Raw genomic sequence first — 26,163 nt, 5'->3', positions numbered from 1 at the left:
CTATTAGTAGTACGAAAAGTTTCAGTGCAGGATCTGTAAAAGGCCAAGCAATGGCGAACATCAAGCGTGTGTAGAGCACGTTCTATTGGGGTCGACGGCGACAGAAAGAAAACCGGTAGAACGATATTCTGATTCAGGTGGAACAATGTGGCCACCTTGGGTAAAAAGGAGAAATCCATCCGAAGGACAACTTTTTCCTTATGGAAGTTCAGAAATGGTGGGTCTATGCGGAGAGCACAAAGCTCGCTAGCTCTTTGTGCTGATGTAACCGCTACTAGAAAGGCAGTTTTCCATGACACCAGGCGTAAATCCACAGTTGCTAAAGGCTCGAACAGTGGTTTGGTAAGTGCTTGGAGTACTACAGAAAGACTCCACGTCAGCATGGCAGGGTGAATAGACGGATGTAAATTTTGTAGTCCCTTAATGAAGCGCCAAACCAGCGGTTGTGAGAAGACTGATAACCCGTGTATAGTGCCACGATAATGGGATACAGCGGCTGCATAAACTTTGATGGATGACGGTTTAAGTCCCTCATGATGCAAATGTAAAAGAAATTGTAAGATATTGGTGACTGAAGCCATTGCAGGGGAGAACGAATGGCACTCTGCAAAAGAGGAGAATCTTCTCCATTTAGCCGTATAGGAACGACGAGTGGACGGTCGCAATGCAGATTTGAGAATCGCCTGAATTTCTGTCCGTAGGCATCGGTACTGTGGCAGTTGCTGTCGAATCCGAAGTTGGGGCCTCATATACCGTCTGTTGAGTAAGATCACGTGTAGGGTGAGGTGTCCCTGGTACCGACTCAGTGGCATGAATCAGGTGATCCGCCATGCTGTCAGCTTCAGAGAGAGTATATCTGGATGACGGATTGCTCCTCCTTGTTGTGTTAACACATGCGGAAGAGTTGGTAGATGAAGGAACGTTCTTCTGGACAGCAGCAAAAGAGTGGCAAACCATGGTTGCCTCGGCCACCACGGAGTCACTAGTATCCCCGTGGCCCTGTCCTGGGATATTTTCGCAACCACTCTTGTCAGGAGTGGGATCAGGGGAAACGCATAAAAAGTCATGTTGCTCCAAGGGACCATAAGAGTGTCCCCCATCGATCCGGGCCCGACGCCCGCTCTGGAACAGTATAGGGCACACAGGCTGTTCTGTCGCGTGGTGAACAGGTCCACGTCCGGATAACCCCACAAGTGGAAGAGTTTCTCGCAAATTTGTTTGTCCAACTCCCATTTGTGGATTGTTGACATCTGTCTGCTTAATGTATCTGCTTCGACGTTATCGGTTACAGCCAGGTGAACTGCCATAAGCACAATGTTCCTCGGTATGCACCAGTCCCAAATGTCCATCGATAGGCGTGCTAAGGCTGGGGATTTTGTGCCCCCCTGCTTGTTGATGTAGAAAACTGCCGCTATGTTGTCTGATGCAATTTGGACAACTTGACGGCATAACACAGTCTCGAAAGCCTTGAGAGCATTGAAAATCGCCAGAAGTTCCAGAAAGTTGATATGTTTCCTCGCCTCTCGTCGGTTCCAAGTACCTTGGACCCGAAGTCCCAAACATGCCGCACCCCATCCAAGGAGGGATGCGTCGGTGTACAGAGTTGTCGTTGGCCGAGGTGGTTGAAACGGGGCGCCGATCAACAGGTTGTCTGTGATGGTCCACCACGTTAAAGTGTGAAGGATTGCAGATGGAATCCGAATCAGCTTGGTGGCAGGATCTTGTTGTGGTTGAAAAGCAGCATTGAAAAACAGTTGTATGGGTCGCATACGTAGTCTGGCATACGGGACAATGGCAATTGCAGCAGCCATATGCCCCAGTAGTCTCTGAACGGATAAGGCTGGGACCGTTCCGTGTAGCCGAATCCGATGAATATGGCTGCCTAAGGCATTCTGACATTCCGGTGGGAGGAAGGCTTTTTCCTGTGTCAAATCGAGTCGTGCCCCGATGAAATCGATGACCTGCATGGGAATAAGGGATGATTTGTCGTGGTTAATGAAGAGACCGAGAGCATCAAGTAGAGCGCAGGTCATCTGTATATCAGACGGGAGAGCTTGCTCGGATTGCGAGACGATTAGCCAGTCGTCTAAGTATGGGTATATCTGTATTCCCCATGTCCTCAAGTGTGCGCATACTGGCGCCATACACTTCGTAAAGACTCGAGGGGCTGTGGCCAAGCCAAAAGGTAGGACGTTAAACTCGAACAGGTCAGATCCGACAGTAAAATGTAGAAAGCGTCTGTGTGAAGGATGGATGGAAATATAAAAATAAGCATTCTTTAAATCCAGTGAGGTGAACCAAACCTCTCTTTTCAATAACGGAAGGATATTTTGCAAAGTGGTCATCCGGAACTTCCTTGGTTTAATGTACTTATTAAGAGTTCGTAAGTCCAGGATAGGACGAAGACCACTGTCCCTTTTCGGGACCGTAAAATATCTGGAATAGAATCCATGCAATCCTTCCGAGCAGGACAATTGTCAAATCGCTCCCTTGAGAAGTAGCTGGGAGACCCCATCGTGTAGCACCAATGAAGAAGGTGTGAAGCGGATCAGGCTCGAAGGAGGGATAACATCAAATTCTATCCTATATCCAAACTGGATGATAGATAACACCCACCTATCAGATGTAATGGACTCCCAAATGGGGAGTCAGCCCTGGAGCCGGTTCCCAAAAGGGAGAAGGGAAGGTGGTATTGGGAAAGAGGGGATGGTTCGCCCAAGCCATCAATGTGGGCGTTTATTGGTATCGAATTGCCGACGGCCTTAGGAAAAACGCTGTTGTGTTTGCTGTCTCCAATGCTGCCGTTGTTGATATTGCTGACGAGAGTAGTTTTGCTGGCGCGGATAGTATGGTTGGTTCCGGTAGGAAGACCGAGGCCACTGCCACTTACGTTTTTGCAGGAGCTCCATGCGGTGTGCAGTTAGGCGTGATTCGTGAGTCGCCTTTAATTTGCAGTCGGTTTTCTGGTGGAACAGACTGGTACCGTCAAATTTCCTCGATTCTGCACTTCATCTCATTGGGGAAATTGCAATTGCGCAGCCACGCATGTCGGCGTAACGAGATGGCATTGATGAGGGCCCTTGAATCGGTGTCTACATGATGACGAGCAGTAGACAACTGTTGCACCGCCACCTGCATCGCCTCCTTAATGAAAACCCTGGCAAGGTCCGCTTGGTGGTCTGGAAGGGAGGAATTAACGTTATCCAGCTTCTGCATGATAAAGTACTGGTAACGTGCCAGTGTCGCTTCGTAGTTCGATATGCGCACGCCGAGTCCAGAGGTCGCATAGACTTGGCACGCGAGCATATCGATTTTCCTCCCTTCCTTGTCCCGAGGAGCGGTATGTCCCCTGGACTCCCTGCCCTGGGAGGATTCAACCACAAGAGAGTTCGGTTTCGTGTGACAGAGCAGGAAGGGAATGTCATTGTCACGAACTCTATACATGGCCTCATATCTGCGGGAGATAGCTTGTGGTTGGGCCGGCTGGTCCCAGGGCTGGACCATAGCCTGGCGGAGTGTAGTTATAAGCGGCAGAGCTATGGATGTGGACTGCTCTCCCCGAACGACATCATAAAACCGATCTGTAGAGGGGCCTGGCTGTTGATGAGCTTCGATTTCAAGCGAACGAACTAAGCGGGACATGAGCTCTGTGAAAGAGACATGAGGTTCGTCGGGTGAAGCAGGCCCTTGGTATGCGACAGCCACATCAGGGGATGTGGAGTCGACCTCCGAATCCTCGGAGTCTTCCACGTAACGTGGCCAGTTTTCGCTTGAGGAGGAGGTTTCAGGGGAGGTTGGGTGCCTCGTCTCCGTACACCTGGAGGTGGATGGTACGTCCCTCGGGACTGATGGTGATCTATGATCCTGAGGAAAATAGGGATATGGTTGGTAACCACCCCAGCCAGGGGGAGCACCATATCCTGGAATCAACCAACTCTCATCTCGATGTTCGGATGAAAGGCTGCGACATCTGGGAGGTAATGGTGAGGCCACATCAGGTTCAGTCGGTGGCATAGGTGTTGGCGAGCGGTCCCTCGGCAGGGAGTTTCTGATCTCACCATCAGAGATGGACTCCCGAAGCAGCTCCTCCTGTTGCTGGGGAGGCCCGCTCTCAGGCCTAGTGGTTGGCCTGGGGGATCCCGGTGGAATCACCTGCATAACGAGTTGCAGGGCCGGTCCCAAGGGGGTCGGTACCATGGCGGCCATCAGTACCAAAAAGCCCAATGAACCTGAGCCCTGGTGTTTTGGGCGGTCAGGTTTCTTGCTCTTGCTCTTATCCACCTTCTCCTTCCTCAGCTTCTTATGGGTGGAAGGTTTATCCAGACCGGTATGCTTGTGCTTCTCCCGTTTTTTAGCCGGGAGAGAAGGCAGTGACTGAGCCTCCATAGAAGCAGCGCCTTCGTCCGAAGGACGCTGCAGAGGATCGGCAGAGGTCGAGGAAGGACGCTTCGCCGGAGCACTCATGGTGGAGGAAGAGCGCTGAGGAGGCGCGGACGAAGAGGAACCAGGCCGTAGGAGCAGTTGGTCAGACTGCATTAATGCCTGATCCCATAGGAGCTTCCTGAGACGATTCTCTCTGTTTTTCTGCGCCTGCTTGGTAAACACCAAGCAATGACCGCATTTGTCGGTCCTATGCCCCTCGCCAAGGCAGAGGAGGCATAGATCATGTGGATCAACTGGCGACATTTTAGATCCACATTCAATACATTTGCAGAATGCCGCCCGCTGCGCCATCGTGGAAAAATGAAGAAAGAGGACAGTATAGAGGGTAAGATAATATTTTTGTTGGGTTTTTTTTTTGCTTTTTTATATATATAGAGAAGATAATTTAAGAAGAAAATGGACAGAATCGGAAAGAAGAACAAACTTGGAGCAAGAGGAGTTTAAGGTTTTTGAGAAAAAAACAACGAAGAGGCACAGATCTATAGCGAGAGACGAATAGGCACGAGGCACAGCGAACGGCAGTCGCAAATGGTGGACACTGGGCGCAGCAACCCATATGTGTGATGCACAGAGGCCACAACGAAGAAGAGACTCAAATTCACAAACTTTCCACCAAAGACAGCTAGCATGCTTTCTTACAGTGCCAATTCTTCATTTCAGCTCCACAAGCTAGGTGGTGTGCATGTGATATGAAAGAAATAACCAAGGTGATTATTTCTTTTTTGTCCTGCTGTTGGGTAGTTTAACAAACATAGTCCTTCCTCGTGTTAAGGGATATAATTCCTAACAAAAGGCTTTTGATTTTGGCATGGTGGTTCTCAAATTCTATACAATTTGAAGATATCTGCAACAAACCTGGCTTTAGAAAGAACAACTCCTTCTTACTTCACAGAAGGAACTCTAAGGGTACTGATGTATAGTTTGACTGTCTGTTCTTTATGATTAGCCACCTTTGTAGACTCTACAAACACCTTTACAGACACCTTTGCAGAGGTCAAAATGCAAACTGTCAGCATGCCTTAGGGTCCCACATAGTGCAGTTGGGAAAGTTCCACTGGAGTAGATAATATTGAGCTAGAAGCAACCATGTTTTGACTCACAGTACAGCAGTTTCATTTGTAATATCTACAAGTAAATTTCACTGGAAGTCAATCTAATTGACCAACAAACTGAATTGGGATGTTATCAAGAAAGACACTGTTCATATCCTTTTCCTTATTACAAGTACAATGAAATAGAGAACAGACAGAGGCACTGAATCAGAAAAGGAAAACCCGCCTATTTGCCTGGGCCTGAGGGACATTGTGATCACAGGAAAAAAGGGCTAAGAATCACAAAGGTTTGCAGACTGTAAATTTATGCTCCTAAAAAATTGACATAAAATAGAAGAAAATGTATGCACGGGTACATTTCACTGGTATAGTTTATCTCCTTTTTTTAACCTTTAAAGATAATACTGAAAGGCAGAAATCAGACAGTATTTAAAAGACTTAGAAGTCTAAGGACACAATCCCATGCAGGTTTTGATAGGAAAAAAGCCCTATTACTCCTAGTGCCCCAGCTGGAAGCTGGAAGTCTTCTTTCTGTTTAAACTTGCATAGGATTCCATCCTAAGGTAGAATACAAGTGTCATATAGAGTGTATAGTATAGTATAGTGTGTGTGCACGCACATGTGTGTATCCAAGGTGTAAAAGTATTAAAAGGTTTCATAGTACATTTTCAGCCAAACTGCAAGCTTCCTTCACAGCTGTAATGAATGAGCACATCAGCAAAGCAACCACTGAATCCAGCCCTCCATTTCATTTCCAATAAACCAAGATTAAAATATAACAGAGAAATAAACAATAAATAATTCACAATTGATAAAAAATAGCCTGCTCATAATTCAGGGTTCTTTATTTTCTGTCTCACCCTGGGTGCAGTAAATACTTTTCAATACTGTACATTTTCATTTTTAAACTACTTCTATGAAGGTCTTTAACAGTGATACTTAGCATTTATGTTACATGGTAATTCAAATCACAGGCTGGTTCCAGAGGGATGGCTCCTAGAGCTACTAATCAAATCAAAAGACATAATACACTATCTCTTCTTGCTTAACACAATTCCTCTGGAAAGAAAATGACAGAAGCAGCAGTGAGGAAACATGGAATGATTACAAATAAGGGATGACACAATCTAGACCCCTATAAAATTTCAAGAATGAGGCAGGGCAATTTCAGAAAAGCTCCATCTGGAAGCTCTCGCATTGTAATAAAAAATAAAGGTGTTTCAAAGTCCAGCCTCATTTCTTCTCTTCTGCAGTTTTATGAAGACACTGACAATAAAGGCTGTTTGTAAAGCCAAACAGTCTGGGTCTCCCACATTTTGCCAGCATGTCTGTCTATTCCTGACTTCCTTAAAACCTTCACATCCACTTCAGGATTACTGCCACTCAGCTGCCATTCTGAGCCACCATGACAGTTTCTAGGACAATAAGTGACCCAACATAGTAATTGATTTAGCTGACACTCAAAGACACACATTAAACCATAGTTTAGGGCTATATGCATGGGTCTGCCTGGGACTCTAGCAAGGACTGACCTCATCCACTCCACCTATAGCATCATCTAGATCAAGCTATTAAAGACATGTGCCACGGTTCAGTAGCAGACCACACACTGTGGGTGCATAAAGTCCCAGGTTCATTATCTGCCAATATTCACAATATACGGCTAAATGGACAATGCATAACGCTTAGTAAGCGTTCCTATGTTTTCTGTTTGTTAGTATGCTCACACCAGGAAGCACCATTTAAACTACAACCCTGCTTGAACTATCCAACAAGCCAAAAACATTTTGTAAAAAAACCTACCATTTGTGGGTTTTAATCCTGGGTCATGCCAACAAATCATAAACCCTATTCCTGAATTCGGGTTCGCTGTAGAATCAACATGTGAAGAGAAGGTGCACATTAGTCCCACCTCCATGCTCATGCTTCTTCAGCTGTATTCAAGAAGGATGGTCTGATGGTCTCCTCTGCCACTGAAGGCTCTCCACATGCTTAAGAACACTGGCCTTTCTAGATGCACGGAGTCAGGTGGAGAGCCTCCAGACTATCATTCCCCATAGTGAAGCATGACAGAAGTGCCTGAGGAGGGAGCATAGGTTATGGTGCTCCTTCTCTCCATGTGTTGACTCTGCAAATTCAGGGAGGGCTTATGATTTATTAGCATGAGTCAGAATGAATAACTGTAAATGCATCACAGTTTGTTAGATGTAATGACATACCTCAGTTAATTTGAATTATATACTGGATACTTCCAATCCCTTCCCTTTGGGCATGTGCAAAAATGAGGTTCACCCAGATTCCCCCAGAGCACTAAATGATGGCTTGGTCTTTAGAGAATTAGTGGGAATTAATATACATAGGTCAAGCCTGATAAGAAGGCAATCAGTTGACAGACCCACGTTGTACCTCAGGTAGCTTTCTGTCAGGTAAGATTGGCATTTGGTGGGATTTTTATTTTGAGTAGGATCTTTCAGGTATAATGATTTTGCCTGAATCCAACACAAATGGCATACTTGATTAGCGTTCTAGTCTACAATGCCGGGAGGGCATCAGTTTGTGGAGGGCTGCTATACTGAAGTACAGCCTAACAGACATTTCCTGCTGTTGGACATTCTGCAGTCCATAGGGCTAATCAGATGAAGCTACATAATTTGAATCTATATGTTTGGCTCAATGTATGATAAAATGTTCATGTTTTAAACATCCATTCATTGCACAATTTAATTAACAAGTTTATTTAGTATTTGATAAATCAACAATGCCAGACTAATACAGAAAGCAGCATTCCTTTGTATTCCCACAGGTTTGCATTTGGCTTTCACTACAATTAAATTTCAAGTCTGACCCCTACAGGCTGGAAGCTGAAATAGGTATTTTATGATCAGAAGTTTAAGAAAGCATGCAAAGAAATGTTTAGAGGTTTTCAGAAAGCTATTCTTCCAAGGTTTTGGGATCCTTGAATCCTTTCTGCCTATGATATTTTTTATGTTTGTTTGTTTGTTTGTTTTGGTTTCAGTGCAATGCATGAACCCTCCACAAGCATTCACCCACTTCATTCTATGAAAGGATAAATTATTTTTTTCTTTTTAAAATAAACTTTGTTATTTCTTTCTGCTTCCCTTTTGCACCATAGCAAACCCTTTGTAGTTGCAGAAACATATTTTGCTTTTAAATTGGTAACATAAATGTGCATTTTCCTCCCAGAACGTATGTTTTTAAATAGCCTGATTGTTACCACCTTTTTGTAATCATAACCAACTATTCTAACAAACTATCCTTTGTTGAGTGATTGAGTCTCCCCTGTTCCCACAAACCTACAGCACATGTTGCCATAGCTACTCTGCATGTCTATTTACCACACAAGTGATCAAAGAAAGCAGACAACACACATACACACACACACATGCACACACAAACAAACACACATAAAAACCTTGCCAGACTTCCTACTGGGTAATGTCCAGCCACTAATTAACTGATACACTCTCAGCCTATGAACTCCATGCATTTTTCCCTTTATTATTTATGAAATACAACAGCAACCTTCTCAGACAAATAGCACATTTTTCTTTCAGTCAGGGAAACAGTACAAAAGGATAGGAGAAATACCCTGTAAGAGTTGAGGTTAACATTTCAGTTTAAACAAAGAAAAGAATGATGCTTTTTAAAGCTAGGATTAAATTATTAAAGTGAAAGGGTTTGGTAATGAAAATGGGCAATGAAAGTATAAGCTACAAAATTCCCATCGACTCTTTGATAAAATATGTAATGTACGAGCTATACAGCCATAGTTGTGATATAACAGAAGTAATGAAAACTTAAGCATTTTTGGGATTGATTGGTTCCAAAATCAGAAAATTAAGCACATGCTTAACATGTCCACTGACATAAGTGGGATTTAGGGTAAAAACCTATGTTCATCTGAGCTTTCAGTGAATCCCATTGAACTGAATAGCCTTTCTTCTTATAGATGTAGACAATTACATTGTCAGACATGCTAATTGTAGATAGATTAAGTTCTTTTAAAAAATTCATTTTCTTTTTCCTCTGAACAATCTTGTAGGTCTTCTACTCCTAAAAGCATTCACTTACATGCAATCTTACTTCCTTTTGTTTAGAAGCAATCTGAGCTGTTATACTGTTTGACAGGAGACCTAGGAGATCCAGGTTCTAGTGCCCATTTCAATTTGAAGCTCACTCTCAGCCAAACTTTCCTCACAGAGTTCTTGTGATGAGGATAAAATGGGGCTATGTAAACTGCCTTAGGATCCTTGCAAGAGGGGAAAGGGTAGGATTAAATGCAGTGTAATAATGATGACATGTCTTAAGAGTTTGTATTTTAAAAAAAATAGATAACTGATTTGGAAGAAAGCAACTCTAACTTCTAATGAAATACCTAATATTTAAGGTCTAAATCTACACAGTCTTTAGAAGGTACCACAGTGCCCTCTCCAGTTTTCAAGTAAATCATTGCTGTGAGCATCTTGAGTAAGTGTTCTAAAGGAGAGCCAGTGTGATGGACTGTTTTACTGGAACTTGGAAGATCCGGGTTCTAGTCCTCACTTGGTCCCAATCACTGGATGACAGTTGCTGACAAATCTATATCATGGCATTACTGTAAGGATAAGCTTGAAAAGTAGGATTATTGTAAAGCACATTGACTTCCTTAAAGGAAAAAAGGAGGGATATAAGTATAAGAAATAAGTAGCAAATAAATGTTGCTACTAAAATTTGTGTGATCTATTTCCCATCAAAAATAATTCAGAAAGAAAACATTAAAAATCTGTACCAAAAACATAATCCAAGGAAGTCTACTAACAGGACAATGCTTTGCATATTTACTTGGAAGTAAATTTCATTGTGTTCAAGAGGGTTTAATCTCTGGTATGTTCAGTATTGTTGATGCAATAGCAATGCTGTGCACACTGTTTCAGCCGCGAAAATAGCATCCTGCCATTTTCTGGGATGGAAAAAAAAATAGAGTTGACTTTGGGGAGACCTAAAACTTCTGGACTTTCCCCAAAACAGGAGCAGGCAAAAAGAGCATTAAGGCCTGCTCCAGTTGGACTCATTTCCACTCATGGGAAGTGAACAGAGAAGCAAAGCCATTCCAGCAGCCTGCCCACAGTCCACTTATGTATGATATACAAGGAAAGAGGAAAACATATTAGAGTGAAGTTCATCCTTAGGAGAGACTGTCACTTTTGCTGATAGGTTGTAAGCCAAGTGCAGGTGAGGAGTGGGTCAAAAATGCATTAAACAAATAAACCTTTTCTATCTTAATCTTGGCTGTTCTAATTTTCAAAGTCTAGGGACTTGGGAGATCCAGGTTCTAGTTCCAACTTGGACATGAAGCTCACAGGGTGACTTTGGGCCAGCTACTCACTCTCAGCTCAAGCTTTCACATAGAGTCTTGTGATAATAAAATTGAGTATACAGTCAGTAATCCTCTGCAATCATCAGCACAGAGAGTGTTTGAGAATTATTCCTTCATAAATGTTGGTTCTTATGATTTTTCATAGCTCGCTCCATCCCACAAGTATATTTAATAACTTACATCCTGCTTTTCCATAGGTAGCCATATAATCAATACTGTACTGTGACTTCCTCTAGAATCTGGCTTGCCTCTCTTTTGAGAAGGTTGAATCTTATCAGTGCGATTGGCAACATATTGCATTTCTGTGCTAATTCTTGCTCTTCCGGAAGAATGGTCAGCTGCCTGGCACAGTTCTATGCTTCTGTGCTGTTTTGGGGGATATGCATTCTGCAGTGGTCAAGATCATTTATCTATACAAAATGATTATAGGGTTCTATTTCAGAGTAAAGCCACATCACTTTGAGTGAGTTAATAAATCCACCATTGTCATAAGAAATTGGAAGATAGCAGATAACCAGCCTGTGTCCTGCTGTCATTTTATTTATAAATTTCAGATTAGAAGAACCTTTCAATATACTCATGGCTGGGGGGGGGGGTTCCCCCCACTCTTATTTCAATGAACCGAACTGCCAGTTTTTCAATGAGATGTTAGTTATGCAAACTTCCACTAAGCATGAGAAAAATGCCAATCTCTGTCAGGATATGCATGAACTGTTCCATCTGCTGCAGTATGTTAACTCATCGATTAGCTGGGATGATTAAATTTTGTTTGGCACACAAACATGGATATTTCGCTAAATATACCAAAAGAGGAAATAGACCATCTCAGCTCAGCTGTAAGCCAGACATTATAGCATGCCTATCCATGTATTGAATGCCCATCCAAAGGCTGCAGACTTACTTCTGAGTAAACATGCTTAGGATTTCACCATACACGTTTACTGAGCAGTAAGTCCCATTGTGTGTAGTTATCCTGTAGTAAGTGTGCTCAGGACTGCAGCAGGTGTACGTGCCTTACCTCTCAGTGGGCCTCACGTCCAAGCACAGAGCTGTTAAAACATATGCACAGGACTCAGCAGTTCTCTTGTAATAGCATTAACTAGCAATTAAACTATCAAAGAATTAGCATGGCTGACTCAGAAGAAGGTCTATTCACCGTAATGTAAAGATGCAGAAGCACACACTCTGGCTCTGGAGAATATTTCATTAGACTCCATTTACAGGCAGCCTCTCCTGCTCAGACATGTTCACTGCAAAACCTTCACTGTTCAGGATTCTTACAGAACATGCCAGCAATGTCTACTGAGCAACTGAATGAGATGTTTTGCATCACTGGTGTAGCTTCTGAGATCAACGAAAAATAATAGTGGGATGGTGAAACTGGCGTCCTGCACAGCAGGAGTTTGGACCGAATGGCCTTCTGGGCTCCTTCTAACCTTACTATTCTATGATGCCATGATTCTATGAACATGCACAGTTCTCTAGTGAGCCTTGGTGCACCCATGGCTACAACACTGAAGAGAAGCATGTAAGAAGTGTCATAGGTAGCTTTTCCTCAAGCCAGTATTATATTTTAAGCAGCATTAAGTGTGCTTGAGAAAGCTACAATGAACTCATGTAGTAGTTTTCCTAAGTGGATAAATCACCACCCAGAGGAAAATAAGTTGAGGACTGGAGCTGTGTAGATGATGAGATGGGCCCAACTAATGAGGCAAAATGTCATGCTCTATATACTCTTTCCCTTTTAAGCTCATTAACGCGACTCAGGAGCATTCCATTTTCTTACCAGCCATTTCTTTTTAAAATGCCTCTTTATTCTTTCCGTTATTGCATTTTGCCAGTTCCCCTAATACTCACCAAGCATTCTATACATCTGCCTTTGTTAAAAAAGAAAAAAGCAATCTTGAACTTTAACCAGGAGCATCCTAACCCACACAAAACTTGTGGGGGTAAAAGCACCCTGTTCTTTTGAAAGAGCACACATGATATTTTTTCAATGCTCCTTTAGCTTCTTTTTTTAAAAACCTTCCTTCCTTCAAGAAAGCTCCCTCTGGTGGTAATAAATCCCAGGATGCTCCAGCCATTGCTTGGACAATGATCTGATTGAGAGCACATAATAAATTACTTTCCTATAAAGCACGCCAACTCATCATCTCTGGGTGGCCAAATTCACCAGAAGTGGTTTTTCCCTTCATTGTTTGTGAAATGACTTTGATCTCAGTTAATATATTCCCATCATGCTTTCTACAAATTGAAAGGGCATTAAATGTTCTAGTTGCCTTACAGGTGGAAATCCCCTTTTCTCTTTAGGCTAGTTCATGAATATAGAGAGCTACTTGTATGAAGATCTCCCCCCCACCCCTCTCACACACACACACAAAAGAATCCACAGCCACTTTAGTGCTCATTCACAGACTGGAAGGGAGTATTACAGGTGTTAATTATTTTATTTTATTTTATTTTATTTGCCCCCAAACAGGCATAGTTAATAGGCAAAATTCACTTTAACAGTTCAGATCTATCAAGGCTCTTTAAAAACGGAACACAGTAGCTATGAAGCAATAAAAATAGAACACAGTTTTGGACTTGTTGCTGAAAACTTTGCTAAGAAAAACAAATACCTATTTGGTTTATTCTTGGATCTGGTGACCTAGAAAAAGAACCAGTGTTTCTTCCGCATTTTTTTGAAACCTCCTTAAGGAAGAGCCCAAGAATGTGATGAGCAAAAGGTGACGAAAGACACAAAGTAAGAGAGAGATGCTAGGCGTCGTTCCCGCTACTGTGGATGGCGCGCCTGCGGAGACGCACGCAGTTGGGGCGAGCACAGATGAGGCTCAGCTCCAAGTTGGGGGGCCACCCCGCAAGGCGAACGGGGGCCAGGCGCCCGTGCCGCGACAGGATTATTCAGAGCCTGCTCAGAAACGCACAATGCCCTGCAAATGACGTCGCCAACGACTCGCGAGGGGAAACTGGGCGAAAAACTCGAAAAGGAGTGCGAACTGGAGGCAAGAGACAGAGACAGCCGCATTCAGCCGCCACCCCGCCGCTTCCACTACGCAAACAAAGCATGATTCTCTCTAGCCTCTCTGTCCCTCTCCCTTGGCACCCGAAAGAGTGCCGGATGTTTTGCCGGGCGTGCCTTACCTGCCTCATGTTTAGACTCCCATTATCCATCCAGCAAGAAACAGGCGAGTCTCAGGATCCCGCAAATCCCATCCACAGTTTCCCAGTTCCCAACAAGCAGGCAACTTTCCCGTCCCCGCGCGCCTTGGATCCTTCGCCTGCGCTCCGCCCCGGGCTGCCGAGAAGCGCCCGTAAGACAATGTCAAGTTTCGGCAGCCTTGTTCCTGCAAGTCCGGAGCAGAGAAGCAACTGTCCGCCTAGCTCCTATTTCAAATCACAGCTCAGATATGTAGTAGTTGGCTGAATTAGGCCGTGAAATAGCCTCGCCAATCAGGAGAAGGGGGAGGGAGGAATAACGCGTAAAGGCTGCCTACATGAGGATTAGGAAAGCTTTCAAGGGTTTAAGAGACTGAAAAGCAGCTGGAAACAGTGTCTCTGGCTACAAAGAGGGAAGTCAATTTGTGGGATAAGAGATTATTTTCACTCTTATCTAACTTTGCTGCATCCACCGTTAAGGTTCAATGGGCTTCTGAGGTTTACCAAGAAAAATAAATAAGGCATTTTTGAAATGAAAACTGAAACTATGAGAGTCACTCAAGAGGCAGCTTTCCTGTATACTGTCACTAGGACAGACCAAGTTGGGGGAATTCCGTGGCACTGGTTTATTTTTAAACAAAATATAACATTATTGTTAAGAATGTGCATTGCATTTATTCAACCTTGTGTCTTTTAAGCATCTGCACAAACCATATATTCTATGGGCATGCATTTTTACTAGCACATTTATATATACTTCCTGATCTTCAAGAGTCATACTAATTTTCAGTAGTCTTTCAGAGATATGTTTTAAAAAGAAATCAAAGCAGTCATTACAGCTTAGCCTCAAATCTCAAGTAAAAGGTTTGGACATTAAATATTCCAGAGAACAAAAAAAAATATTCCTTAGGAACATCTGCCTTCTTAAAAGACTATTTATCCCCTTATTTGGCTTAGTCTCTCTGACCCTTACTTTGAAGGTAGGTTGTTCACATAAGCAAAGAGCACATATTCCAAAGAAAGTCCTAAAATCCCCAAGTGTCTTTTTACACACATCTCAAACATAAGTGAGCTGAGAAGGTGGTTGTGAAGGTCATCTGTTCTACTCTAAATGGAAATCTGTCTTTTGATCTCAAGGTACAATCAAGCAAATCTGAAGTCTGGATAAAGGCCCCTTATCATGGATTTATCATGTGTCATCCCTTGGACTGCAAGGCGATCAAACCAGTCAGTCAAACCACCTAGAGGAGATCAACCCTGTCTGCTCTTTAGAAGACCAGATCCTGAAGATGAAACTCAAACACTTTGGCCACCGAATGAGAAAGAAAGACTCCCTGGAGAAGAGCCCAGTGCTGGGAACAATAGATGGCAAAAGAAGAAGGGGATGGCAGAGAATGAGGTGGCTAAATGGAGTCACTGAAGCAGTTGGCGTGAGCTTAAGTGGACTCCGGGGGATGGTGGAGGACAGGAAGACCTGGAGGAGTGTTGTCCATGGGGTCGCAATGGGTCGGACATGACTTCACAGCTAACAACAACAACATCATGGATTTGCTACAGCAATAACTGCACTCACCGAACTGAGGAGTAAATCACTACCCATTCATGCCTTGTAATTTAAGAAATGTCTTGCAGCTGAACAGCAGGGAAATGTTGGAAATACATCACCAGAACTGAGGAACTGATCATCGGGAGCCATCCACAATGGAGCTGTCCATTGTGTTCCATTTTTCTTTAAATGCAGAATTTCATGGTATATATCACACTGCCCAAGTTTTCCTCCTGTCCCCAGGCCCATCGGTACATTCCCCAGACTGTAAACCTACTCCTTCTTCTCCCCTTCTGCCACTTTCTTCCCACCCCTCCACTACTACTACTTTTCTTCTACTCTTTTCTCCTTCCATGGACATACATACAGGTCAGTCAATTCACCTGTATGCACACCTGTATGCATTTAAGAAAATGAGGGGACAAATTTTCTTGATTGGAATTGTGCATTTTCAAAAGGGTGTACCCAGAAATGTGCGACTGTTTCAGCATTTAAAAAAGGAATAGGGAACAGCTGTTTTACTATACAAATCCAGAAATGAAATGTCCCATGCTACAAGGACAATACCCATTCAGAAACATCAAAGCAACATCACAGCTGTGTTCCCCCAGAAATTCAGCAAGGTTCTGAACACAGGGAACACATCTAAATATATGAATGGATTTCCCTTTTGAAACCATAAGGGCAACACAGGGAAAATCTTGGGTAGCTTCAGGACCATGACAATATCATTGAAATAGCTTGCAAATTCATGTAAACAGAGCAATAGCACCTTTAAAACTTCAACAAATCAAACCTAAATCCAATAAATTTCCCTCACTACCTATGCATATGAATAAATTCAGATCAAGTTTGCTATCCTGAGATAAAGGTCAATTTCTGGAAAAAAAGAACTTATATTCCATTGCTAATCAAATTTTTGATGATTCACTTATATTTTTATATAGAATGATGAACTAAAAAGTAGAGTCAGAGTACTTGATCTTTTCAGAAGTTCTTTCAAGACAGTTCAACTTGAGATTCATGCCTGGCTGTGTAATTAAGAAAGACATTGAAGTGTATACAGGCAGTGTTATCGCAAGATAAAAAAACAACAACATGCTTTCCCTGAAAAGTATATGGGTATGTTTATGAGGGTCTTGTTGTTCTTGCAGCTGCAGACTTCTATTGTTTCTTTTCCCTTTCAAGGAAAAAGGAGAGCAGGAATCAATGTGGTAGATAGAGACGTTTTGCTCGATTCAAAAAGGTGTTCTCCTTCCTTTGCATCTGAGAATGACTTAAGGAGAAGACTCTCTCTCATTATTTCCTTCTCCTCCTCTTCCTGGATATTGGGCGTTTCCTCTGAGAAACCCAGGACACTTGAGATATCATCTAATATATACATTGATTCTATGTCAGGTTGTTTCTTTCCATCTTTGCCTCCCAAGAAGTGGTTTCAGTTTGCAATTAGAAAGTATATTTATTTGGAAATACTAAAAGCTATTGCATGTTGTACAGAATAATACTGACAAAGCAGTTAGTTTTATGTGATGTACCAAGGCTTGGTGCTGTGATCTCACAGAGGTAATAATAGCTTTTAGAAGAAGGTGACATTCTTTATTGTAACACTATATGCCTATTAACATGATAATTCTTTTGTTTATCTTTGGTTACCACTGGAAACCCACCTTCAGCACCTGGCTATTCATTTGCATGTAATTAATCTTCATTTATCATATTGGTAAAAAATCCCCCATTGGAATAAAGCTGAGGTGAAATATGTGGGATGGAGGAAATTAGAAAATAAGACAAGAATGACTCCTTGTTTGGAGAGCTGTTTAATATGGTGGCCTCTTATCATTGCCCTTGCTCATAGTTTCTGGCATTGTTTTAGTTCACACACACCTGATTTTATTTCCACTAGTCAGATTAACCCTAGCAGATTTACTATAACTTTCATGCTGCCTTTTCTATAGCATCTGCCCAAGTAAAGAGCTAACCTGGGGTGAGTTCACAGAATCAAACCAGGCAGGTGACCTTTGATTGCCATTTTCTTGAGTTCCAACTCTTACAGTTTCCCTTTAGAGACAACTCTTGAAGTAGCTTCTTCCCACTTCAAAATGCAAACTATTAATCTTACCACATAGACTGACTTTTACAGGACAGCTCAATTACATAATAATGAAGACAAAACTATAACTTTACTTTTACTGTACATAAAATTACTGTGTTAAACTCTCCTTAAGTAATGTAAAAAAAAAGTCAGTTAGGAGATAACAGTAGTCTGGTACAAGGTGCCACAGATCCTTCCATATGTATCCCTTTGTAAGCAGGCATTAGTAGAGAGAGCAGCTGTATTTTCATTTTTTTAAAAAGAATGTGAGCAGGGCTCTCCTCTTCATTAAAGTGAGTCCAGATATCTCTGTGCATCAAGCAGGTTCATAAGCCTTCAAAGGAGTCATCAAACTGGAGTCATCCATTTGCTAACTGATGATTACCGCAGAAATTTGAATGTAGTAGGCTGGGTATGGAGATTCTGTGTGAACTGACTTGTCAAGGTTTCACTGGATGGCTTTCTATTAAAATAGCACAATTGTTTCATGTGGCTAATGAGTTGGAGGTGTACAGAATTATGCAGAAGCATAATTGTGTGGTGGACATGAAAGACATTTTTCTCTTTCTACCATAATACTGGAACCTGTGGTCAACCCATGAAGCTGTTTGGCATGTGATTCAGGATGCCAAAAGTATTTCTTCACATAGCTAAACTATGGAATTTACTGGCATAAGGAGTGAGGATGGCCCCCAGTTTGGATGGCTTTAAAAGGGACTGGATAAATCCATGGATAAGAAAACTATCAATAGCTACCAGCCTGGATGGCTATATTCGTATGCCTGTGTCTACCAGTTTCTGGGGAACATGGGCAGGAGATGCTATTTTATTTATTTATTTATTTATTTATTTATTTATTTAAAGTTTTTTGTATGCCGTCCCCTTGCTTATATAGCCTCGGGACGGCTCACAGAAATAAATAAATATTATACAATACAATTAAAACCCAGAAACACCCTGGCTGCACAATTAAAACCTATAAATATTAAACATTGTAAAACATTTTTTGAATAAAAAGGTCTTAGCCTGACGCTGAAAAACAAATAACGACGGCACCAGGCGGACCTCTCTGGGGAGCGCATTCCACAGATGAGGCGCCACTGAAGAGAAAGCCCTCCTCTGGGTACTTTTCTTCCTGATGTCTCTCATGGAAGGCTCCCAGAGGAGAGCCTCTGCTGCCAATCTCAAGGGGCGGGAGGGCAAATATGGATGCAGGCGTTCCTTTAGATATCCAGGTCCCAAGCCGTTAAGGGCTTTATAGGTGATTACCAACACCTTGAATTGAGCCCGGACTTTGATGGGAAGCCAGTGAAGCTGGTAGAGGACTGGGGTTGTATGCACTTATATCTTGTGTCTGCAGACATCTGATTGGCTGCTATGTGAACAGAATGTCAGACCAGATGGATCTTGGTCCAATCTGGCATGGCTTCTCTTGCATTCTTATGAAATGTGGGCAGTGTTCCGATTTCTAATTCTCAAGGGAAACATTAAAGCAAAAAACCAAATCATCATAAATTTGTACTTGAAGAGCAAAGCTGCTGCCTCTTATGCTGCAGCAGATACATAATGCTTGGGTGGGGGAGTGAGAAAATGTTGTACCTACAGTAAGTTGCAAGATTTGTTCCATCCTTTATATGCATATGTGTGCCTGTGTGTGTTTTTAAAAACATCCAGGAATACTGTTAAGTGGAAAAGGCAGATAACCTAACCCTTGTGTGTGTGTGGCAGGGGGTGCCATGGTGGTGGAGAGAAGGGAACTCTGAGATGTACATGGAATAACTTTTTAAAAAGCTTGCCATTTATACTTCTGCAAGTATATCTTCAACAGGTATTAATCTATTTGTGATTTTGAAAATCACACTTTGAAATTGACTTGGGGTCATATTACACAGGATTATCCTGCTTTGTTCACCTATTTTACAGGGCGCAAACATGCGGTCTTCATACAGTCACTTTATCCTGTGCTGTCCTCTGCTCCCTCCTTTGTTTTGCAAACTGAAGAAAGTCTGACTTCTTTATAAAGACTGGAAGTGTATTGTAACCTCCTCCACCATATTTTTTTAAAAGTGATATTCTAAACTGTTCATTGATATATTGAAATCAGCATTATGCTGGGTCAAATAATTGATCTATCTAGCTGGAACTGTTGACATTGAGTGGTAATGGAGCGCATGACCTGATGCGATTATAGTTTGTTGGAGTTTCAGTTTAAGAATATAATCCTGAAACTGTCTGAAAATACCTAGCTGAATAAAAGCGTAGTTGAATCTCTGAGAGTACTCCTAGGATTGTTAATGCATATACTTCAAATTTGTTTTTCTAATATTACCCAAATTAATGCATTTTTTTTCACTGCCTACATTAAAATAGAATATATTTAGACAAATATGTGATAGAACAAATATAGAAAAATATTTCTGGCAATTTATTATAGTTTAATGCATGGAAGTGTTGGGTTTATTTCCTTTCATTACCTATGTTTTTCTGGACAAATATCCAATCCATTAGAGTCCAGAGGCTGGTTAGAAACTCACATGCCTTAAATTAGCTACAGGATGTCTCTGATATTATATTCCCACAGTGTAATGAAAAGGGGCATATTAACTTTAAACAAACTAATAAAAAATAAAAATGGCATGATAGAGCTAAACCACACTGCCTAATTTCATGCTTTCCAATGCATGAGAAAATCCATTCTGAGTTACTCCAGGCCTTTGCTATGGGATGCAAGTCTGAGACAATGGCAAAGGGTAAAAATGAAATAGTTCTTAAAGCATGGGAATAAATGGATAAGAGAGGAAAGGAATGGGGAAAAACCTATACCAAAACACAGAAAGTACATTGAGAAGATCAAGGTGCAGGAAACAACTCATTTTCACTAAAATAGTCATGAGCAGAATGCCTTAATCCTTGTACTACAATCCTACATACAGCCCTATCAAAAATCCTACATACAGCCCTATCAAAACAATAAGGCATTTCAAAGCAAGATTCAATATTCAGAATGTCTTCAGACTTAGGCCTCCTGCTCTGATTAAATAAAAATAAAAACATCTTGAGCACAATCACTTTTACCCTGTACTGCAAGTTATCCAAGAAAAGAAGAGATCTTTTAAAAAAAATCATTGAATCCTCAGATTTATGAACTGGCTGCTGCTTTTACAACAAAAAATCTGGAGATTGTCTTCTGTTATATTTATTAGCAGGGTGGAGCGGGGGAACCTACTTTACTGTTAAGAAACAGTAGTGTAGACCATTGTGGCTATAGGTAGATTCAGCTTCTGAACTGTGGATAACTGGCTTGAAGAAATGTTGCAGGCATTTCCTCCTCTCCGAAGCACCCTACCCATTCAGGCTGGCATCACTGCACCACCCAGGCAAAGTGCAAAACCAGTGCAGCAGTTGGATCAATGACAGATGAAAATAAGAAATGTGCATGTCCTACTTAGAGTAAACAATTCAAATAAATGTTTATGACCAAGTTTAGATCCAACCCATTATTTTTAAAATCCTGAGGTAAAAGTAGGTTTCAGTTCATTCAACAGGCTTTGTTATACTAAAATGCTCAGCTTATCTCTTAAGTAATGCCACCAAAACTTTAGACTCTTTCTTCTACCTTGAAGTTCCTTCTCAATGACACACGTCTTCCATTCACAAACATGGGGAACTTCAGCAAGCTTGATTTTGCATTCTGTATATCAGCAAAACAATTGACTGATTGACCTCTATGTGCTTTATGAGGAATTTGTCAAATAACACACCTCAGCTATTCATGCCATGGATTCAAGAACAGTTTGTGTACAGTATATGTTTAAATTACTTTTTCTTCTTAATATACAAAATAACATATGAACAGATTTATCCCATGTATTACAGGAGGAGGAGGATTATGTAAGTGGCCTTTGAAGTATAAAGGTGGGATATCTACCGTATATAATAAAAATAAATAGAATATCTGTGGTAAATAGTAGTAAGAAACAATGCCTTAACAACGAAGTGCCAAGCATTATGCTGGAAATCGGCCAATATGGGTCCTGTCTCTACAACTCTTCCTCCACAGTATTCTCTCTAGCATTATTACAATCTGAACAGACAGGCAAAAGTCTTTGGAACTGAACTTGTTCCACTGCGACACAACATTAAGCAATTATGGCCATTACCTGGATGCAAGGCTCATTTATTTTAATAGGCATCTATCTCTACATATATGCCCCAGGCTTAGTAGGTTAGGAAACTGCTGGGATAGTTCTTCACTGCATTTCATATGTTTGCAAATGAAAGCAAGGGATTAAGAGAGCAAAACACTACCAAAGGCACGCAAGAGTTTATGTAAAGCACAGCATAGGTACTTTTGTGAGTAGGCAGAAACCATATTTTCAGAAGTCACACCATCAAGGTTCTGTGCTTTGAAGTTTCAGATCTGATTAAATGGTACTGATACAACAACTTACAAAGAAATGAACACATTTTAAACTAGATATGCAAATATATTTGGTCATCTGAATTAAGGCAGAATCCTATGCAACCTTAGCCAGAAAAAAGCCTCAAACTCCCAGTATGGAAACTCTAGGCCTCCTTTCTGTCCAAATTTGCATGACACTGTGTCCTTAGTCACTTAAGATATTACAACTGGATACACAATTATCTATCAATATAGTATGTATCCTGCCCTTCCTCCGATGAACCTAGGATGTTGTAAGAGATGATATTGGATACACTTGCAGACCTCCATGGCTAAACAGGGATCCAAACCTTGTTTCCATGGCTTGAACCCAACATTTTTATCATTTGCACAACAAAATAGGCACCAACTTGGGTAGAACCTGGATGCACAGACTTAGGGAAGTTTGCGAGTAGAGGTGGGTAAAAGAAAGTATAGCCAAGCATTTTCCAACTAGTCTTTTTAAAATTTGTTTTTGGTAAACTACAAGTAGAGTGCTTGTGGTTTTAGTAGGTTTTTGGTTGATGGTGGGTGATAACATAGCAGTACTATGTTACCCTGGCCCGGCTCACTATACTGTCCTTGCTTGTCCCAGCTCAAGAGTCAGCATGGATAAGCACACACTTTACTGGGATAGAAGAAGACATATTCCCCTAGATGTCAAAATTTACTATCAGTGTCCTTTTTTTTAAGCCTACTAAATCAACCTGAATCAACCAAAAGCTGTTGTCTTAGGTTGCTCACAACATCTGCAGGCATTACAGATAGGGCATGCAAATTAACCAAAAGTTCCTTAAGGCAGCATGAAAGTGGAAAAAAAAAGATTTCTATAATTCCTAGCCAGAGCTGTGAAACTCAGAAGCAAAGAACTCCTTTGGACTCTGACATGGCCACAAAATCATGGGACTCAAGGGGCTGGTGCTCCTCAACACTTAAAAGCCAATGGGATGGGGACAACTGGTACATTATCTCCCAATTCAAGGCTTGGTCAGCCTCACACCTGTTATACTATCAGTGCCTGTGCAGCTATTACCATTGCAGATCTAGGATGGCAACTTATGCATCATCATAAAAAGGAGGAAATGCATCACTAAAAAGGAAGGACAAAAGAAGACTCACATTCACATAATTGCAGATGAGTTATATGGATAAATGAAGGTTTGGAAATAATTGCTATAGTAATTATAGCTTAACTACAAAGAGCTTTGGCTATTGGATGCCATAGGAATGTAATAAATGATATCTCACCATAGTGAAGATGACTGTGTCCAGATGACCTGTTTGTTGCCCAGATACTTTGCTGTGCAGGTCCTACCTGTTCCTGGAAACTTCAAAACACCTGCTTAGAAGATCTCTTGAAACAGGACACAACCCTCTGACAGCTCTTCATCCTATAATATAGGCACCCTATCTATGCAGATTTCTTTTTGATTGTTGTCTAATTCTGTTATGGGCGTAGTATACCCAACGCCACATGTCTTACCTTTTTTTCCTGGGTAAGGTTGTAAAGAACTTTAAAGATAACTTTCTAAAAAACAATGCAGAGTGGAACATTTGAGTCAGCTTTGAAATTGTCCAACACAAGTATGTGGTTGGACCAAGTCAGTATTCTATTACAGTGTTCACCTACTAGAGTATTAAAGTAAGAAAATTGGTCTCCTTCACAGGCAGATTGTGACGTTTATTAAAGTAATATGAAGCACTTTAAAACACTTTAAAAGCTGCTAGGATTTTGTAACAGTGATCTATCTCTTCCCGTTCTATTATTATCTATTCTGAATTCTAGACACTCATTTTTTTAAGTGTCCTGACATTTTGATGCACATGTTTCATTAAGATGTTGTTGTTTCAAGCACATTCTTATTCCTTGATAAAAGGGTTGCTATGGTTACTATATTCTGTATTAGAACATATACTAACTAGATATACAAAATATGTATGCTTTTCTGATATAAATTAATTTTTAAATTACTAATTCCAAAGGGCTTTATGCTCTTACAGTTCCTTTAAAATGTACTGAACTTTTAGCTCTTTCTAAATAGTGTAATTTAAACATTGTTTATCCATTTAATCCAGAAAGAATTTGTGTGGCTGTATTTGTATGTGGAAGAAAGTAGGGTAGTTAGCAAACTCATTATCAAGACAATTCATAATTAAATTGAAGAATGAGTGAATCATTGACTGCACTGAGGCGGATCTCTCTTTCTGTAAAGGATTTAATGAATCATAGAAAAATGTTTACAAGGCATCAAGCCCATTCTCAACAAAGTGCTCCTTGGTAGCAATGGCAATGGACCATATCCCTTTTAATAGCTTGGACCCTCTCCTTTCTATTCACATGAGTCATTATGGTTGTCCTATGCTGTTCAACCAACCAAAGTTTGATTCACTTGGCTTGTATTTGAGTCATTGGACCTGAAGGTGATATTTAGGAAGTCTGCTGTCAAACGTGCAAATTAGGAGTGGGGGGTGTCACATTAAATCATGACAGATTAATAAGGTATTACTTATGGATATATGCTTTTGTACAATCCTTCTGAGGAAAGTCATATTTAAAGAAGTTATTTTTGCACTAATAAAATGTTTGACAATTCAAAATGAATTTTTCTCCTTATCATCTTCAGAACCATGGAGTTTCCAGCTGATGTCCCATGCTTTTAAATCCCATTGATTTTAAATAGGCAGGAGGGCTGAGCATGAGATGGGGTTTCATATGTTGACTTTAAAATGCTAGTTATTTTTATATTTTGTGTAGCATACTACTAAATATATATATATTTTAAATGTTTCTTTCATGCTGTTTTATTAGGTTTGTTAAAAAATATGAACCCTTTGGGGATTGTAACGTTTTCATTAATCTCTGTTGATCCCTATTGATTTATTAATCTGTACAGCATTCACTTCATGCATTTATTCTGCTATACTGCCATGAACAATTTGCATTGTTTTCCTTTGCCATGCATAACTGTAGAGAATTGCATTCATCGAACAAAGGAACATTTTCCACACGGGGAAACTAATATATCCAAGAGTCATAATGTAAATCAGTAAACTATACATCCTACCCCTCATGGCTGATTACTCAGATTAGAAAAAAAAATGCTTCCTGGCATGGATTCAACGATACTGGTATTTAAATATTCAAAGAATCAATTTCCAGATTTGCATAATATAATTGTATTAGGGCCTTTCCTAATCTTTGGCAAAGCTAGGGGTCAGGAATTCTAGAACTTGTATTCCAAAACAGCTGGAGGGCACTGTGTTTGGGGCTGGCTGCTATACAACTTTTCCCACTAAAATGCAAACCAAGTTTTCCTCCTTTTAGTGTGAAACAATTTACTTTAAAAAATTGACCAGCAGCCCAAAAGAATGCAAAACAACCAACCAACCATGAGCTTAACAGAAATGAATAGTAAATTTGTATCCAGATTGCTTGTTTAAACCAACCAATATTATCTTATTTCTAGAATCAAAAACTAATTTAACCTAGTTTGCTACCAGCTGGCTTCCAGTTACAACAATTATTTCATACACATCTGAAATGTCAGTGCAACAATAGTAAGTAAATTACGGATATACATCTATGTATATCATAAAACTATATTATAACCATATAATGTAAAGAAAATTTGCAAATTTCTAAAAACTATAAGCAAAGTGAAATAGGTTTGCTGTTCAGCAAATTGTCTTCAAATGCCTTAAAGAAAGAACATGTTCTTTACGAACAGCTAACCCTCTGTAGTGATGTGTTTTAAAAAACACTTTTAGAATGTAGACTTGTCATTCTGTTTCTTACTATGGCTGCAGAGTGTTTTGAAGTTCCTATTGAAATTGTCAACTGAAATGCTAGGCAACAGAGTGAGGAATTCAATCTAATGCTTACAAAAGAAATTCCATTTGACTTTGTTACTAGTCTTTATTTTCTTCCAAGAAAATTTTGCAGACTCAAGAATTTTAAATATATATATGTCTCTGTGTGTGCCAACCTCCCCCTGAAATGAGACTGCCTTTGATATTTGAACACTTCTTGGAGAAAAAAAGGAACGGTGGATA

At 40.9% G+C, this 26,163-nt stretch overlaps 1 protein-coding gene across 2 annotated transcripts in view; it reads right to left on the bottom strand.

Moving 5' to 3' along the window:
- Window positions 1-26,163, bottom strand: part of MID1 (midline 1) — a 227,406-nt gene that overhangs the window by 121,226 nt on the left and 80,017 nt on the right. The window contains exon 1 of one of the 2 annotated variants that reach the window (XM_044432287.1): window positions 14,017-14,288. The exons of the other annotated variant lie outside the window; for it this stretch is intronic. The gene's annotated coding sequence lies outside the window, so the exon portion shown is untranslated. Of the gene's footprint in view, window positions 1-14,016; window positions 14,289-26,163 lie in introns of those variants that run through there. 2 annotated transcript variants of the gene reach the window in all.

This window comes from Varanus komodoensis, unplaced genomic scaffold (genome assembly GCF_004798865.1).
Source record: "Varanus komodoensis strain SLA01 unplaced genomic scaffold, ASM479886v1 scaffold1, whole genome shotgun sequence".
Lineage (NCBI taxonomy): Eukaryota > Metazoa > Chordata > Lepidosauria > Squamata > Varanidae > Varanus > Varanus komodoensis.
This window is presented reverse-complemented; position numbering and strand designations above follow the sequence as displayed.